The sequence below is a fragment of the Zonotrichia leucophrys genome, chromosome 2 (genome assembly GCF_028769735.1).
Source record: "Zonotrichia leucophrys gambelii isolate GWCS_2022_RI chromosome 2, RI_Zleu_2.0, whole genome shotgun sequence".
NCBI classification, from domain to species: Eukaryota; Metazoa; Chordata; class Aves; order Passeriformes; family Passerellidae; genus Zonotrichia; species Zonotrichia leucophrys.
Window position 1 is genome coordinate 13,920,791 of NC_088171.1, and position 16,011 is coordinate 13,936,801.

The 16,011-nt window shown below is 36.6% G+C and overlaps 1 long non-coding RNA gene across 2 annotated transcripts in view; it reads right to left on the minus strand.

The window, feature by feature from the left end:
• Positions 1-16,011, minus strand: part of LOC135443606 (uncharacterized) — a 76,953-nt gene that overhangs the window by 12,198 nt on the left and 48,744 nt on the right. For both annotated transcript variants that reach the window (XR_010439078.1, XR_010439077.1), the window contains exon 5: positions 8,803-8,858. This is a non-coding gene — a long non-coding RNA (uncharacterized LOC135443606). The remainder of the gene's footprint in view (positions 1-8,802; positions 8,859-16,011) is intronic.

Genomic DNA, 16,011 nt, shown 5'->3' on the forward strand with positions numbered 1-16,011 from the left:
TTAATTTTACATGCAATAACATTTTTATTGAAGTTAACATAATAGTACATCTTAAGAACTCCTTTGAAAATGTTCCCTAAGGAAAAAATTATCTGCAAAGTAAAGCCATGAATTGTGTGGCTTGTGGGTTAGCCAATTTTGTAAATAAGTGAACACATATCATTATGACACTATTCTAATGCCATACATATCCCCTGCTTTAATATGCATAATAAATGTTTTGCCTGGGTTCATTTTATGAATATCACTGATTTACTCAACATGGACAGGACAAAAAGAGGAACTGCAGAGATTGTAAACTACTGTTTTACAGCTATCTTGTTCTTTCCTGTTTTGAGAAAATTTTGTCAGACTAGATTTTTTTTCTGTTCCCATAAGATCCTCCTCTGACTTCAAGTAAACTCCTCCCAGAAAAGTCACTTTGGCCCTGATCCTGAGCTGATCTGTGACAATGGACACTCACAAAATCCCACTGAACTCAGTGGAGCTCAATATGAACATGAAGGTTTTGATGATTTAGTATGAAAAGTATAAGTCACAGGTTTCCAAGGTAAGGTCTGTACTTATACCTGTGGTGATTAACTGGCTTGTGTTTAGCTGCAAGTCCCACCAGTCTGTTTTCCTAATGAAATGTAGCTGGAATTCAATGAAAACACTAAAAATGATTCAAAGTTATAATAAAAATTCTCAAAGTTACTTTTCAGTCCTGAAATTATATTCATTTCAGTGACTTTCTGACAAATTTTAATAAAAATATTTTGAAATATCCTTATGGAAAGAGATTTTTGTCAGCCCCTTTTCTCTAAATCACCCAATTCTGTTACACAAAAAGAAATTTCCCAACTTAGTACTTTGCCTAATAATTTGATCAGCACTCTAGAGTGGCCACATTGATCAGAACTGCAGTGGAAATTAATTGTATGCAACTGTCCAGAGATGATTATTAACAAAATTCTACCCAAGTCTGAAAGTCTCCTTTAGCAGAAATCTAAACCTACAACCAACAAAAAAAACCCACAAGTTTTTTCAAAGAGTTTAACAAGCTGCTTGAAATTTTTTCTGGCTTATTGGAGGAAAGGGAGTCAAGAGGAAAATTCCAATAAAACGGTGTGTAAGCCAAAGGTTTGTTTATGTTTGTATGGATTAGCATTCACACGTTTCCTGTTACTAGACTTCCTATTAGTGATGTTTAACTTTAACCACATATCCTGGGTTAAGGAATAGCTCCTGAAATCAATTTCCTGATGAGGCTAAGAAAGGTCAAAGGTTAATTTTGTAGCCACATGATTAAGCTACCAACAGCTACTGCACAGCCTTGTTTTAACATATAAAGTTACTGCAAATATTAGCTGAAGGAGGGGGCACACTCTGGTGAGTACACAAACTGTTGGAGAAAAATAATTCCAGAATATTTTTCACTCTAAGCGAAATTTACTCTCTCCACATGCACACCTAGAATCCACACCAGCGGAGAGATCCCTCAAACATGGTGAGGCCAACCTGACAAACTCTAATGTGTTCCTCATTTTAAACGTGGCTCTGTGACCACTGCCAGAGCCCAAGTGCCAGCCAAGAAACTTCTGCTGTGCATCACAGACTTCCTTCAAACACTTGCTGCAAAGCTTGAAGAAGAAATAATGTTTACAGTAATGTAAGAATCCACAGACTTGTATTTATCATATTCCCAAATAAAAAGCACAATGATTTCTGCTTCCTTAGGAAAAAAAAAAAAAATCAACAGATGGATGATGACTTTGCAAACAGCACTGCAGCAGACACTGCTCTTGTACCAAATCAGCAGCAATTAATGCATCAGTATTTTTTCTATTTTAATACTAAAGTGAACAATCCTCTGCCCAAACATTTCAGATGAAACAAGAAATATCTTTAAAAGTTTGTGAAGTTTCTGCCTGGAGGGATTCTTATTTCCAGCAGTAAAATTGATTATTTTTTAATAGTGGCATGAGTAATGACAACTTACTGACACATATTGATAACAATGAGGAATTTCAGAGTTAAAGCTGATTATCCAGATTCATTCTCACTGCAGAGCATTGTCCTGCCCTGCTGAGTTCTCATCTACAAATTATTTAATTCTTATTCAGTTTTGGTAACTTGCTAGCATGGAAGATGACAGTCAAATGAATGAAATCCCATATATTGACATTATAATTTTTTTTTTAGATCTGTGAGACAGGTGATGGGAAAATTTTATGTTGCATTTAGTCAAGATTGTGTTGGTATTTGGTTATCTCATTGCAACTACTTGAGTTTTAATAGAGGGCTCATAAGTAATTAAGCAATTTGGGTTGCAAGTCGTAGTTTTAAAAATGAAGCTTGGTTAGACCCAAGGCCTACCATTGCTAATACAACCACCACTAGTTTGGGCATTTCTCTCTGTCTAACATTGTCATTTATGTCTTTATCAGTATGACAGCATTTTACACTTGTATTGCACAGGGAAGGCCTCTAGATCAGATGCAAGGTAGAGGAGACAGTCATCAGTCTTTACTCAGGATTTCCTGACTGCATGTGAACAATAACAATGTTTTTATTTTTGTAAAAACTAATGCATTTCAAAATATATATATACGTAAATAGAGAACATCTGTTTCTGATACTCAAATCTAGTTAAATTCCATTCACAGGGAACTGGCTCAATTTTCACATTTAGGCTGTTTGCAAGACATAATTTTTGTGAATCCCTCATAGTAATTTAGCCTTCATTGCTTAAAAAAAAACTTAATATAAGTGGATGCACATGAGCTGTTCTTCATTCATTTGTGGACTTAACATTTGGATTTCACTTTTCCAGCCACATGACTGGTTCTACCAGTCAGACAATAAAAGTTTTGTTCTCTAAATAGGTTTCTTAAACTTTGCAAACAGCATAGCACTTGAAAAATACGTTCCACCATCCAATAAAAATTATGAAGATTGCCTGAGAAATAACAACTTTGAACTGAATGAAAAATCTAATTACTTTTGTTATATTTCAAGAAATCATCTTTTTTTTTATTTTCCTTTTTTTTTTTTTTTTTTGAGGGATATTTTTGAGATTTTAAAATACCCTCTTTCTTTCCTGACATGAAGTGAGCAGGGGAGAAGGATTTCTCTTGTCACATTCAAACCAACTCATCACTACAAAACCAGCTTTCCTGTCTGCCCAGGAGCTGCCACATTGCTGACCTCTGCCTCCTTATTCTCCACATGCCTCCTGCTTTACTTTGGGCTTTTTCTGATGAGCAGCTTTGACACCTTACCAGCTGATTTTGGTTATCTGAAAACATGAAATTCTAGGACTGTTTACATTTTAAATTGTAAACTCTTTTGTAGAACATGTGATGACATTTCAGCAGCACAAGATCCTCTTATGTAAATCTTCCTATCCCAATAATTGACTACACTGCAGGTACAAATTCCCTGCATTCTCCACTTGGAATATGGCAAGGTCTATATCCAAGAAATCTCACTTTCTACTGTGCCTTTTTCCTTTTTTTTCCCTAATTATTGGGATTGTCTGTTCTATGGTACCTGAAAAAAATAACTGCATTTTTCAGTCTTTTGTCTCCTTACTGCTTATAATACCTGCATGCACACACACAGCAGGTACAGAATTACTGGGTAAATCACTTTGATAAGAACACAGGAAACTCACGGATGTTCCATGCCATGTGTCTAATGGGTGCGTAACTGCATTCTAAGAGTTCTCAACCTGTAACCCAACAAACAGAGATCACTCTTTTGATTGTAAAATTTCTAAGGTTTTTTTCTGCCTTTTTGGTGGCGTGTATAACTAACACAAGTTAAGTCATGTAGAAATATTTCACACCTCTCATTTCTTTGAAATCCCAGAAAAAACAGCCACAGCTCATGAATGGTGGGACTTTCCATCAGATAGGCAGTGAGGTAGATTATCTGTTTCTCTCCCATGACAAGAAATACTGCACACTTTCAGCATTGATGGGAAAACTGTCAATGCCTCTGCTTTAAATGACAGTAGAGCAACTTAAATATATCATCAGATCCTGGGAAACTTGGTTGATGTGTTCTCCTGAGATAAAAGGTGTTCATCCCCTATTTTCAAAGAAACTGCCCTAACCACTAAATTAAACTTGATCAAAGTGCCCTGGCATGGCTCTGCCCTGCATCACAGAGCAATACATGAACATCCACTGAATTCATCCAGAACCCAAGTCTGACTTTAGTTTCCTACTGGAGATGAAGGGAGAAATCTGGCCTGTGGTTAGATATCACTATTCAAGATTTCCTAGAATATGCAGCAACTATATTCCTCATTAATTGCTGTCTACTTCTGTCAAGATAATACCACAGTAACTCCAATGAAGTTACAGCACTTACAGGAGTACAGCTGATAGCAAAACTTGGCTCGATGTCCTCAGACATAAATGGATATTTTATCTGTTTGGTGCATGCTGTCTCTTTTATTGAAACTGAAACAGTGAGACAAAAGTCATCCTGAAGAGACCAAAAGAAACTTAAATATGTTGTTTTTTCTAAGCATATGAATATTTTATGATTTATGGTTTCCATAGAGCTTATTTACTTTGTTTGTTCAGGATTTTGAGTTGTCAGAATAGGCACTAGACAGAGCAACAACAGAAAAATGGAAAGTAAATCAGAACCAAACAGAGTTGTTACATTTTTCCTTGGGACACAGACATGAGGATGTACACACTAGCAGCACTTTGCAAATAACATACTAATTGCTCACTTGTCTCAAACCATGACTTTCAGACTCCCAGAAAGTATTCAATACACAATTTTAAAATTATTCCAGTCACATTAAATGAAAACCTCAGTAAAAAATAACATAGAAGGAGAAGGCAAACCAGGTATATTTTGGAAGAAAACAGTGTGTATTCAGTACAATCAGTTTATCAGATTAGCAAGTTTCTTACTAATAGCTACAATGAGATGTTTTCTAGTCACATATTTGTGCAAGCATTTTCAGAAAAGGTTAAATACTATGAGGGATTTATTTAAAATCAGCATTATTAATATTTCTTCCATTTATAATTGTTTATTCACTTTAAACCCTATTTGCACTTAGATTTTTGGTATTCATTTTAAATGTATCACAATTTGCTTCTTCCTCTTAGGTAATGGCAAGGCAGGAAATAGCAATGACAGGCTTGCTTGGGAAATGCACAATATTTTTGATTGTGTGTTTTCCAAACTCTGTGTTGTCTTCCAGTGAAAAGCAAACAAATATTTAAATTACTTAATTGCCTCTCTAGGTTCTACCTGAACTCTTCCTAAAGTCACACTCTTTCCTTTCAGTGAACCTCAACAAGGCAAACTGAAAGCTTCCTTTGTTATCCTGGTCTACAGCACCTGATTGGTGCCAAACAAAACTAATGCAGAGCTCTCAGCAAAAGGGTTTTTTTCTCTTACTCCTCCTCATTATCAAATAGATTTAAAAAATTAGTTTTTTTCTTTTCTCTCAGTATTAACTAACAACAGAAAACAAAAACGTTATCTCCCTCATGTACACTCATCTTCCTCCTTTTTTATTTCTTTTGAACCTCTTTGATTTCTTATGGTTATTATTCACCTACACAGAGATGTTACCCTTGATGGTATGAAGTGGTTTGATGTGGAATCCTTGTAATGCAGCAACTCATAACCATAATGTAGGCTAAAATATGTTATCCAAATTGCTGTGGTTTCAAAATTTACAAAAAAATATATTTCCTTGAGCAATCTAATTTCTCTTTTTACTACAACAAAAAAGTAAGCCTATTAGGAAGACTATGAATTTCAGCAATTAATTACACACTTAATAATATTTTATAGCTTTCTAAAACTTTAAAGTTCTTTCCAAACATTGTGATTCAGTTCCTGCTACCACTTCTCACACAGACTAGGAAAATTAATGGAATTACTCCAAAAGTAAATTACACTTAGGTTCTGGGAACATATGGAGTTTGATTCAGGTTTTTTTCTAAGAATTCAATGAACTCTGTGACTGCATGTATTTTGCAGAATGGGAAGTGTAAACCCAGATATTAGGCTACTTCATGGAACAAAATGGTGGAAAGACAAGATTTCTCTATTTAAAAATAAAGTTCTTTAAGCATCTCACTGGTGAAGTGTTCCAAAGGCACCAAAGGTGGTCAGCCCCAAAACCATTATCAAAAGCCTCTGAGCTGTATCCTACCTAACACTTTAATTCTTTTTTTTCTCCTTGTTGTGGTACTTGCCTGTAAGAACATAAAGAATGAATAACTATTGTTTATTACATAACTAAAGCCATAATCACATCAAAAAGGTACAGAAATTAGAAGAGTATAATCATAATATCAAAAAAATCTTAAATGTTTCAAGCATTCCACTGATATGACAAAGACTTTAGCAGCTACTCAAATCACATGGTTTGCAAAGGCATTCTTTCTCAAACAAAATAATTAAAATTTAAAGTTTAAAAAAAAAGACAATGAAAAATATTGGCTTTGTTATATCTGAGTTAGAATCATAAAATTATTAGGCAAATATTGCTGATTTAAAGATATTGAGTCTGAGAGTATGAGCTACTAAGTGAATGTTTAATAAAGTCAGGTACAAATTAAAAAGCTCAATATGTATTTCTCAGTTCTGCACAGAAATCCTCAGTTTGGTGGTTGGAACCACATTAAATCAAATTTTTACTAGGTTTCAAAAAAACCTGCATATATTCATGGTTTCCAGAGGCTAGTCAAGAGCTTGAAATATTGGTCTTGACTATCCAGTCAAGACCAATTCTTTCCACAGGAAAGTAATTCTCAGAGGAAATTATTTGTCACGCTACTTCCAATCTAAAGATCTAAACACAGTCTTTCCTCTAGCCTTTGGCACAACCCATAATAATTGGACCATGGGAGAGAGTGACAAAAAAGTGGATCCACAAGATGCATGCCAAATATCACTACCAGCTCAATAATTTACTTTCTCACCTTTCCTCCCCATCAGGAATAATCAGTGGCTGAAGTATTAAATGACACGTCGCAGTCATTCACTGATGGAGGAGCAAGACAGAATGACACATTCTGCTGATCATTTATAGCTATTGGTTGTTATAGGATACTAACTTGCAATACACAGCCTTGTTTGAATTTCAGATGAGCAGATGGCCAGATGGATTAGCCTGTAAAATTAATATTCCAAACCCATGCACAGCAGGACTTTGTAAGGGAACTAACTGCTTCAAAATCCATGAAGTCAGTTTAGTGGATTTTATTTTTCAGGCCTTGTTTATTATTTCTTCCACAAATATTGAAACCTGCAACAGCAAAAGTCAATTCTACAACACTTTGGTGTTTGGTGCCATGGCTTCCGTGAATATTTCTTTCACCATTCCAGGGGCACCCATTTCCAGCACACGCTTGGTGAAAAGACCAAAATTCATTTATCTAGCTTACGTTAAAATATTTGCATAACCCTACAATCAGGTGCACAGTATATGGGATAAAGACATATTTGGGTACCTACTTTTGGCAACAGACTTTAGCAGCACTGTTGAAGTTATTCCCAAAACCACTTCTCTGTGCTTTTAGGGCCTCTGCCTGTGCAGGACTGTACAGATACCTGGCAGATGCCATCTGCAGTTCCCAGAACGACCAGGAGACAGATCTGCTGGAACAGCAAGGAGCCACCCATTTACTGGTGGTCATGGGGACAGAGGGTGCAGCTAGCAACCACAGCCTTGGAGAAGGGGACAAGTTCCAGCTGTTAAAAACTGAATTTTCCACATCCCCCAGATCTTTCTGAAAGGCTTACCTCAATTGCAATTAGTCTGTCTTGGCCTCTGACCCACTGCAGATAAACATAATACAAGTCTTGAAGGAAACTTCTGTATTTTAGAGCCACCAACTTGATTACTATTGATTACCTACTTGCCTCAAAGGTAATTTCCCTTTGTCAGTAACATTTCTGCCTGACTGCTCCTTCTGGGAATTGGGTTTTCTGTTATATTCCTTTTTTTTTTTCTCCAGACCAATTCCAAGAAATACATTTTAGTTATTGTTTTGGGTCAAGCAAGAAAGGTAATAGAAGGGAAGGGCTCAGCTCTAATCATGGCAGGAACTTATTAAAGAAATCCCTTGTTGTTCCAGGGTCAACAAAAAGGTAATTCTACTTTTGAAAATTAAGCTGTCTCACGAAGTAAGTTTTCCTTTCACCCTTTGATGGAGAAAAAAAATAACAATTTAAAATAAATAATATATGAGGCGTTAGAATACTTCCATGTAGTTACAATCTCTCTATTTAATGAAGTATACTTAATGAAGACTGAAAAGATTCCTACAGTTAAATTACTGTGTGGTCAAAAACTAAGTTTAGAGCTGACTCTGAATATGATGGCCCAGCTGAGTGGCTGGGTAACAATGAGGTCGGGCCTCCAAGTGGCAGATGAGGCTTTTGTTTTATTTGTTTGACAGTAAATATCTGGGCTTGTTGCTTAGCAGCCACAGGCAGAGACAGAGGCGTTTCCAGACAACATAAACTACACTACAGCAGGTAAACCTTTCACAGCAATTACCAAATGGAAATGAGAGCTGAGCCATCGCTGCAGCACAACCCAACACCTTCGTTTCCTGCAGATGTTTTAACGCACAAATGGCAATTTGGGATTTCTCAATGCCAGTGTGAGAAGGCTTCATATATTAAAAAAAATACACTGATTTTGAAAAATTATATGCTGAAAGTCCTAGAAACAGAGACCAAAGTTTTCAAACTTCTGTCAGCTGTTAAATCCATATTTAAATAACACGTTCTTTTCTCTCAGAGACAATGAACACTTACAGCTCTTGGTTCCAGGGAATTTTCATGGGTCCCAGGAGCATTGCATTCATCCAGAACTGAAATACAAATAACAGAGCACCAGACTGAAAAGCTTTGTGGATGTTTTAACTCGATATTAATTCTGATAGGCCTTATTTCTATCTTTGCTGTCACGAAAGCATCCCCACTCCAGCCAAAACTCGGGCATGTCACCTACCCCTGCGTGCTTAATTTCCACACAGTCTTCAGCTTTCACAGAACTCACCTCCTAGAGCAAAAAAAAGGAAAAGAAGGAAATGCCAAAGCTACTCTTGCATATCACAGCTGTACAGCTCCAAGGCAGGTATTTCACTGAGAAAGCAGCACTTGGCCTCAGTGAGCAAACAGAAAGGGCCAAATTCTGCTCTCCTTACCCTGGGGCATTCCACCACAAGGAGGAATCTGCATGTGAATAACCCTGGAGAAGAAATGTGTTTTCAGACACTTGAGCTTAAAGACTAAAAAAATGCTGTTGTGAATTCTGTCATTTTATATTTTCATTGAGGGGTTTTTGGGGGTGGGTTGTGTTGTGGGATGTTTTTTTTCACTCTCAGAGTTGATCCACGGGGCATTGTCATTATGTTGCTGTCTCACCTTTCAGTTGACAGACAGACTTCCTGCTGGAGAGACATTATTATTTAACCGGATCCACTCATCCTGCCACTGATTTGTTTTACTTTTGTTCCTGGCAAAGAACAGCAACTCTAGGTAATGTTTCTTTTCTCATTTGGGCAAGTCCTTCAGAACACTTTAGCAAATTAACCCTATGCAGTTCACTTGGTAAACACAGGATCTCCTGAAAGGATTTATAAAACTAAATAACTTTAGAATTTCCAGACAATCTTTGTTTTTCTTTCGTTTTGTCTGACACAAGCTTAAGAAAAGACTCAGGAAGCAAATGTGAATGCTTAATTCCTCAGCAAATAGAAGTTCTAAGCACAGCATGAAAGAATCAAAGCAGAAAGGAGAAGTTTTAATAAACAATATAGATGAAGACATGCCAACTCTGTTTCTGAAGTAGAAGTATTATCAATGAATCTGCAATAGTTTGTTTTAATTACATTATTCTGTTCTAGTTAAGATTACCCTTCAGACATTATCATTTCTCTCTGGAAATCCACATCTTCAATTTGACCACAATCAAATTTTCATTCATTAAGTTTATGATGCATGTTCTTATATTTGTGTATAAATATTTATGATACAACCTGTACTATACACTACTGTTCAGAGACAAGTAGGAGGCTTCCTAAAAACATTAGTGACTGAAATTTGTTCATCTCAGTAACATCAGGCCAGACAATTATAAAAGTCTTTACTTTCATCTACAGATCTATTAAGAAAATATATTCATCAGAGCTGTGTCCAATGGGATATTCTCCCTTCCACACTGTCAGACTAGAAACTTCTATCTGGTGCTAACAAGTCTTTAAAATATTACATTATAGATGCCATTCATAAAAATTTCCTGAAGCACCCAATTCCAACTTATGTAGTAGACATGGAAAATTTTCCAGTTAATCTAAACAAGCCTTGGTCTAAACTGTAGAGTGACAACCACTCACCACTAACTTTATACATATTTTATTCTTTCTAATTAGAAAATTAGGAATATGATTTGCTCAGGAGTGCCTGCAGACTAGATGAAGGATTTCTCTTACTACTCATTGTCTTTTTTCTTCACTCCCCAAATACTCCAAGAATCACCAACACACTTTCCAAAGTTTTCATTAATGCAGATTAAAAAAAAAAAAAAAAAAAAGGATTTTTGCCCAAATACAGAATATTGAGAATATTGAGAATATTGCAATGAGTAACAACTAGAGACATAAGCACAAGGGAAGACTCTAGAGATTCATAGCGTCCCTCTTGGGGTCTTCTTGCTTTATATGAGAAGAATTAGATAATTAAAAAGAAAATCTGGTTGTTAGAAGTTAGGCAAGATTATTTCCAGGCTCCCCAGTTAGGATTTAAACACATAAAGGAGAGAGAGGAGGATCACAAACATATGTGCTATCTACTTAGACTCTGACTGAACAAAGCAGATTTCAAAACCTGTATGAGTACCAAGAACAGTTCTGCTCCTGAGCAGAAAACTCTGCAAGCTAATTTGGAAGAGGACAACATTAACCAGTGCAGAGCTCTAAACTGGATTAACTCTGGTACAGAAATTAGCTCAATTAAACCCAGTTTAAACACCTGAACACTCACTCTCCTACAGCCCCACCACCCTGGAGAATACCCTAAAAGCTGTGCCAGCAGAGGTGGCAGCAAGAACTCTGCTAGTTCCAGAATGGAGAGAGGATTTCTCAGGCAGGATTAGTGTGTTAATGTCAAAGAAGCATTAACAAAGCACAGAAAGCAAAGTGAAGCATAAGCAGATGGGACAGGTACTGCAGGTGACCTTTAGGACCATCCTGCTCTGGTGGAGCCACACCAGGGGCTGATGGCTGGGTCTGACTAGGAAAAAAGATATTTTGTAGGATTTTGAGACCAGCTAGGCAGAGCTGACTCTGCATCAGCTTCTTGAAAGTGAAAATCTTCAATATAGTGACTAAATGTGCAAACAAAAACATTCAAAAGAATCCCTCTGAAGTCCCTTGTCACCAGCTGCCTGGACTCTCTGTCCATCCTGTACACACTCTCCTGGATTCCTGGGGTTCAGCAAACTCCTTCCCCTTCCAAACTACTGCAAATCCTCTTTCACCTGGGCTCAGCTCATTGGCAGTGACCAATCCAGAGGGGAACATCACCAATTTGGCAAATCCAAGCCAACTAAAACCAGCACAAGCTCCCAGCCAAAACTAGTGTACGGGTGAAAGTGCTCAGGAACTTGTGCAGCAGGAGGAGATCCCCTTCAACTTCACCATTAATGCTAAGTATATCCAAAGAAATTCAAATAGTGTGGCCTAGCACCCATAACCTCTCTCTGCACACAGCAGTGCATCCATATACGTGTTCTCGTCCCCTGCAAATACTCTGCCTTGTGCATTTAAAGCTCTGAATACTTGAAGTTAATAGCTTTTGGCTTCAATCCATAGGCAGTACAGAACCAATTACCTAATTACATACATAAAAATCTGTTTCCCCTCACCAAAAAATAAACAAAAAAAACCAAAAAACCAAACCAACCAAAAACAACAAAAAATTACAAAAAAAGAGAAGAAAAAAATGGGAAAAAACCCACCAAACCACACCAACATAAACCCACACACATCTGAGTACAACCAAAATAAGTACATTCATTTATTTATAACTAAGTCAGGACAGCTTAACAAAAGAGTTTTCTGGCAAGGTTCTTTGTTAAGTGTAAATTCCTGTTCCCTTCACTTTCAGTGTTCCTGCTATAGTTAACAATTATTACACTTAAAGACAAAGCTGCTCTGAAGGAGAGCAAGAGCTGGAACTGCCAGAACTGAGGCTGAGATATTCAGTTAATAATTTAGCAGCAGCTATTTATCAGGATTCACAAGTTCACATTCCTCCTTTTCCCCACAGAAATGTCTTCTTCGTGAAGGAATTTCTTTGGGAGGTCACTGCTAGAGAAGAGAGTGAATTACACTGTGAGAAAATGCCTATTTCTGGCTCCAAGAGTTATTCTGGATAACTTGCACAGACTTCTTTAAATGAATGGTGATAACATATTTTTAAGAATGTTAAATCCTCTATACTGAACTCTTCTGCCATGCTACTGTTTCATCTGATATGAAAATAATCTAGGTTTTGCTCTAGTGCAATTCTAGCCAGAGATCCATACAAAACATGCAAATTAAAAGAAAAAAGTATAATTAAGCTCTTCACTATTTAAATTTTAAGTTTTAGTAGAAGAAGAATGAGACTGATTTAAATATGTCCAAAACCTAATATCAAATTTTGGACTGCTGAAAGGAGCCCATTCATATCTTGTTGGAAAAGAATGTTTAGTCACATGCAGTATTATTATCTATTAAATATTGCTTATTTTTTCAGAACTTTACAGCTGCCATTTCAGGTAAATGGTACCATTATTTCTATTTCTCTGTAACAGAGTCCTCCAAATTAAACAATATTTCTGCAGTGCATTATCAAATATGATATACTCATCATCTGTGATACACAAATGGAAATTTTGAACTTTAGGCTGTAAAAATATGTTCAAAAGTAATAAAGATGGTGCAAATAAAAATCATCTGAGGAAAAAAATTAGGTTTTGACTCATCTTTTTAGCCAAGCAAAGCAAGGCAAACCAAAGTAAGTTTCAGTGATCAATCCCCCAGATTAAAAATACACATTTCTGTAAAATTTAAATGCTTGTATGTTCTTCTATATAATTTTTTGCTATGGACAGGAGATAAATTTGAGGAAGTTTTATTTCACTGAGATCCAAATTTATCTCACTAACTGCAGGAATTTCTCTGGGGTGCCTAATTAGGAGGCACATCAACAAAGGTTGCCTATATAAGTCAATGCTGAGAGACAGCTTTAAAGGATAATTCAGTGTTGCTACTCTAAAATTGCCTCTTCTCATGCTCTATAGAACAGGGCTCCTAATCTCAGCTGGGTATTACAATTAGTTGAAATTAATTCTGGCCCCATCCCTAGGGTTCCTACAGTTAAAAAAAAAAGCCCTTTTTTCTTTCATTCTGAAAGAAAAAGAAACATTTTTTTTTTTTTAACTCACAAACCCAAGAAACACATAGGACAGATGCTCCTGTCTTTCACTGGGCCCTGCAGGCTTCTGAAAACCTATGGAAAATGCCATTCTCACTGGTGTCATGGCTTCACAAAGTCATAACCACTGCCACTGCCTCAGACTGCATTCAGTATTCCCAGTAGACATTTCTCGCTATCTCGCTTGAACTTCAAATTCACCCCATTTCTAAGCCATTCCAGTCCCCAGGAAGGATCTTCAACAGTCTCAGGCTGAATAAAAAAGAACAATGATGTGGCTCCCCACTGCAAACCTGCAGTGTTTTTGAACACAGATGGATAAATTAAAACAGAGCCCAGAGTAACCCTCTACATGCGTGATCCAGGATTCAGTGCACCCTGGAATCCTGAGGATACACAGCTCTCACAAAGGTGCTCTGCTCTCTAAGTAACCTGGTTGTGAATTTGACACAGGAAGAACACAGAGGCATGAAATTTAAAAAATAAAAAAAAAAAATTAAAATCAGGCCCACATATTTATGTGACTTCTTCTCAGGGTACATTTTACTTCATTCAAGGGACACAAGCTCCATTAACCCAGCCAAGTTCAGTATTTTTTCTATAAACCAGGCTTTGAAAAGCCAGGTTAGTGACATGCCAACAAAGTAAGAGTCATTTAGGAAACCTAAGTGAGAATATTCAGCTTTCTAGGGTTCAGATGGGGATGGAGAAGAGACAAAACTAAATTTCTCAATGCTTCTTTCCTTTAGAGACTATTTTTTCCCCCAAAAAATGCCTTGTGAAGAAAAAAAAAATAGTGTTGTTTCATGCTTTCACACTGTTCTACATGATACATGCAAAACTAAAAGGAAGAATCAAGGAAGTGTTTTAGCTTGGTTTCATGGTCAAAATTCATGTCTGCGTACTCTGGAAAGGTTTCAGTGATTGAAGAATTTAGGAAATTGTGATATGAGAAAAAGAAACAGGAAAAAGTAAACCCTACAGAAATAGAGATTGTATTGTCTAGTGTTCTTCAACCAAGATTTTCAAGAATGACTGATGATTTGGGCTTTTACAGTGCCTGAATTGCCTATGTGGCTATTAATTTCCAGAAAGTGCTGAATATCTTTCCTCTGCAAATCAAGCCTCTTGGACCAATATGTAGTTGGGAAACAAAACAAGAACGCATGGAAAACTTTCTTTAAATTTAGAATATTTTTTAAACACTCATTTAGCTACAGTGCCCAAAAACACACTTGGAAGAAATAGCATCAATGTGATCAGATTATCTGCTGTATAATTACAGTGTTGCAATACTTACCCCTGAGATATTCAAGCTGATTGTAAGGAAAATTGGAGATGATAATGTATTATCTGAGACATGCAGAGTTTAAAAATAGGCAGAAATAATGCCTCCAGACATTTTTTATTTGCTACACCAAAATGACACTCTTCAAGTATATTACACATTTACTAGAGATTGAATTTTCCATGTTAGTGATTAGCCATAATCTAAACTATTTCAAAAAAGTGTTTTTGCAGAAATTTGTGACTTTTTTCCAAGTGCAGACACTCTCATGCAGTTGTGGATACAACCATAAGTGAACCCTGCAGAAACCGATCAGTTTAATTTATATTTAAGGGTTCATATCCTTCATACAACTATCAGGCCAAGTGGAACTACACAGATTATTTCAAGGAATTGTGTGCTTGCTGTCTATAGGATTAGGACCTTCCCCATAACCTCCATTTCCCCAGAACCTCCACAGCTCTCCTGATATCTGAACATTTGCTCCAATCCACTTGAAAATACACCACAGCTCACTGAGTCACTATATGCCATCACTTGGTTTTCAAGTTCCACAGGAGTTTATTCCCAGCAAAATACAAGATGCAAGCAGCTGCACACAAGATTAAATCCCCTACCTCCAGCAGTTTTACAAAAGTTTTTCATGATGTATGTTCATTACACAAAGCTAAGTGCCCACCAATCAAATTGCTACGAATGCCCCCAAACTCGTTATCTCTTTAGAAGATAAAGTGTGCTGTTTATATAACTTATTAAAAATTGCACCCTTGCATTCCTTTTTCAGATAAAAAGTGTGAGGGCACTGCTTTATCACTTTAACTATGTGTTTCTTTGAACATATTTGTGCTTTAAAGTAAACACCAATGCTATTTTTTTACGACTACTAAAATCAAAACACATCTTTTCAAACTAATCTGTACAATGGCTGGGAAGAGCCTTTGATTCAGTACCGTAATTATAAACAGGCACTTAAGTCAGATGTACTAAAAGAGCATCAGTCATTTAAAATCAAATTAACAGTTTGATTAATCAAACACCAGACTGTCAAGTCAGATAACATACCTGATGGCTTTGTTCAGTTACCAAAGAGGGTTTCCACTTAAAGCTCCACGGAATTCATCAGCAAAACAAATTTTACTCAAGCAGAAAACTTTGGCTTTCTTCAAATGTGCTCTATAGCATTACTGGTAACTCTTTCAGGACAACCCATAATCTGATTCACTTTCATGTAGTCACATGGCAGAAAGGGGCAA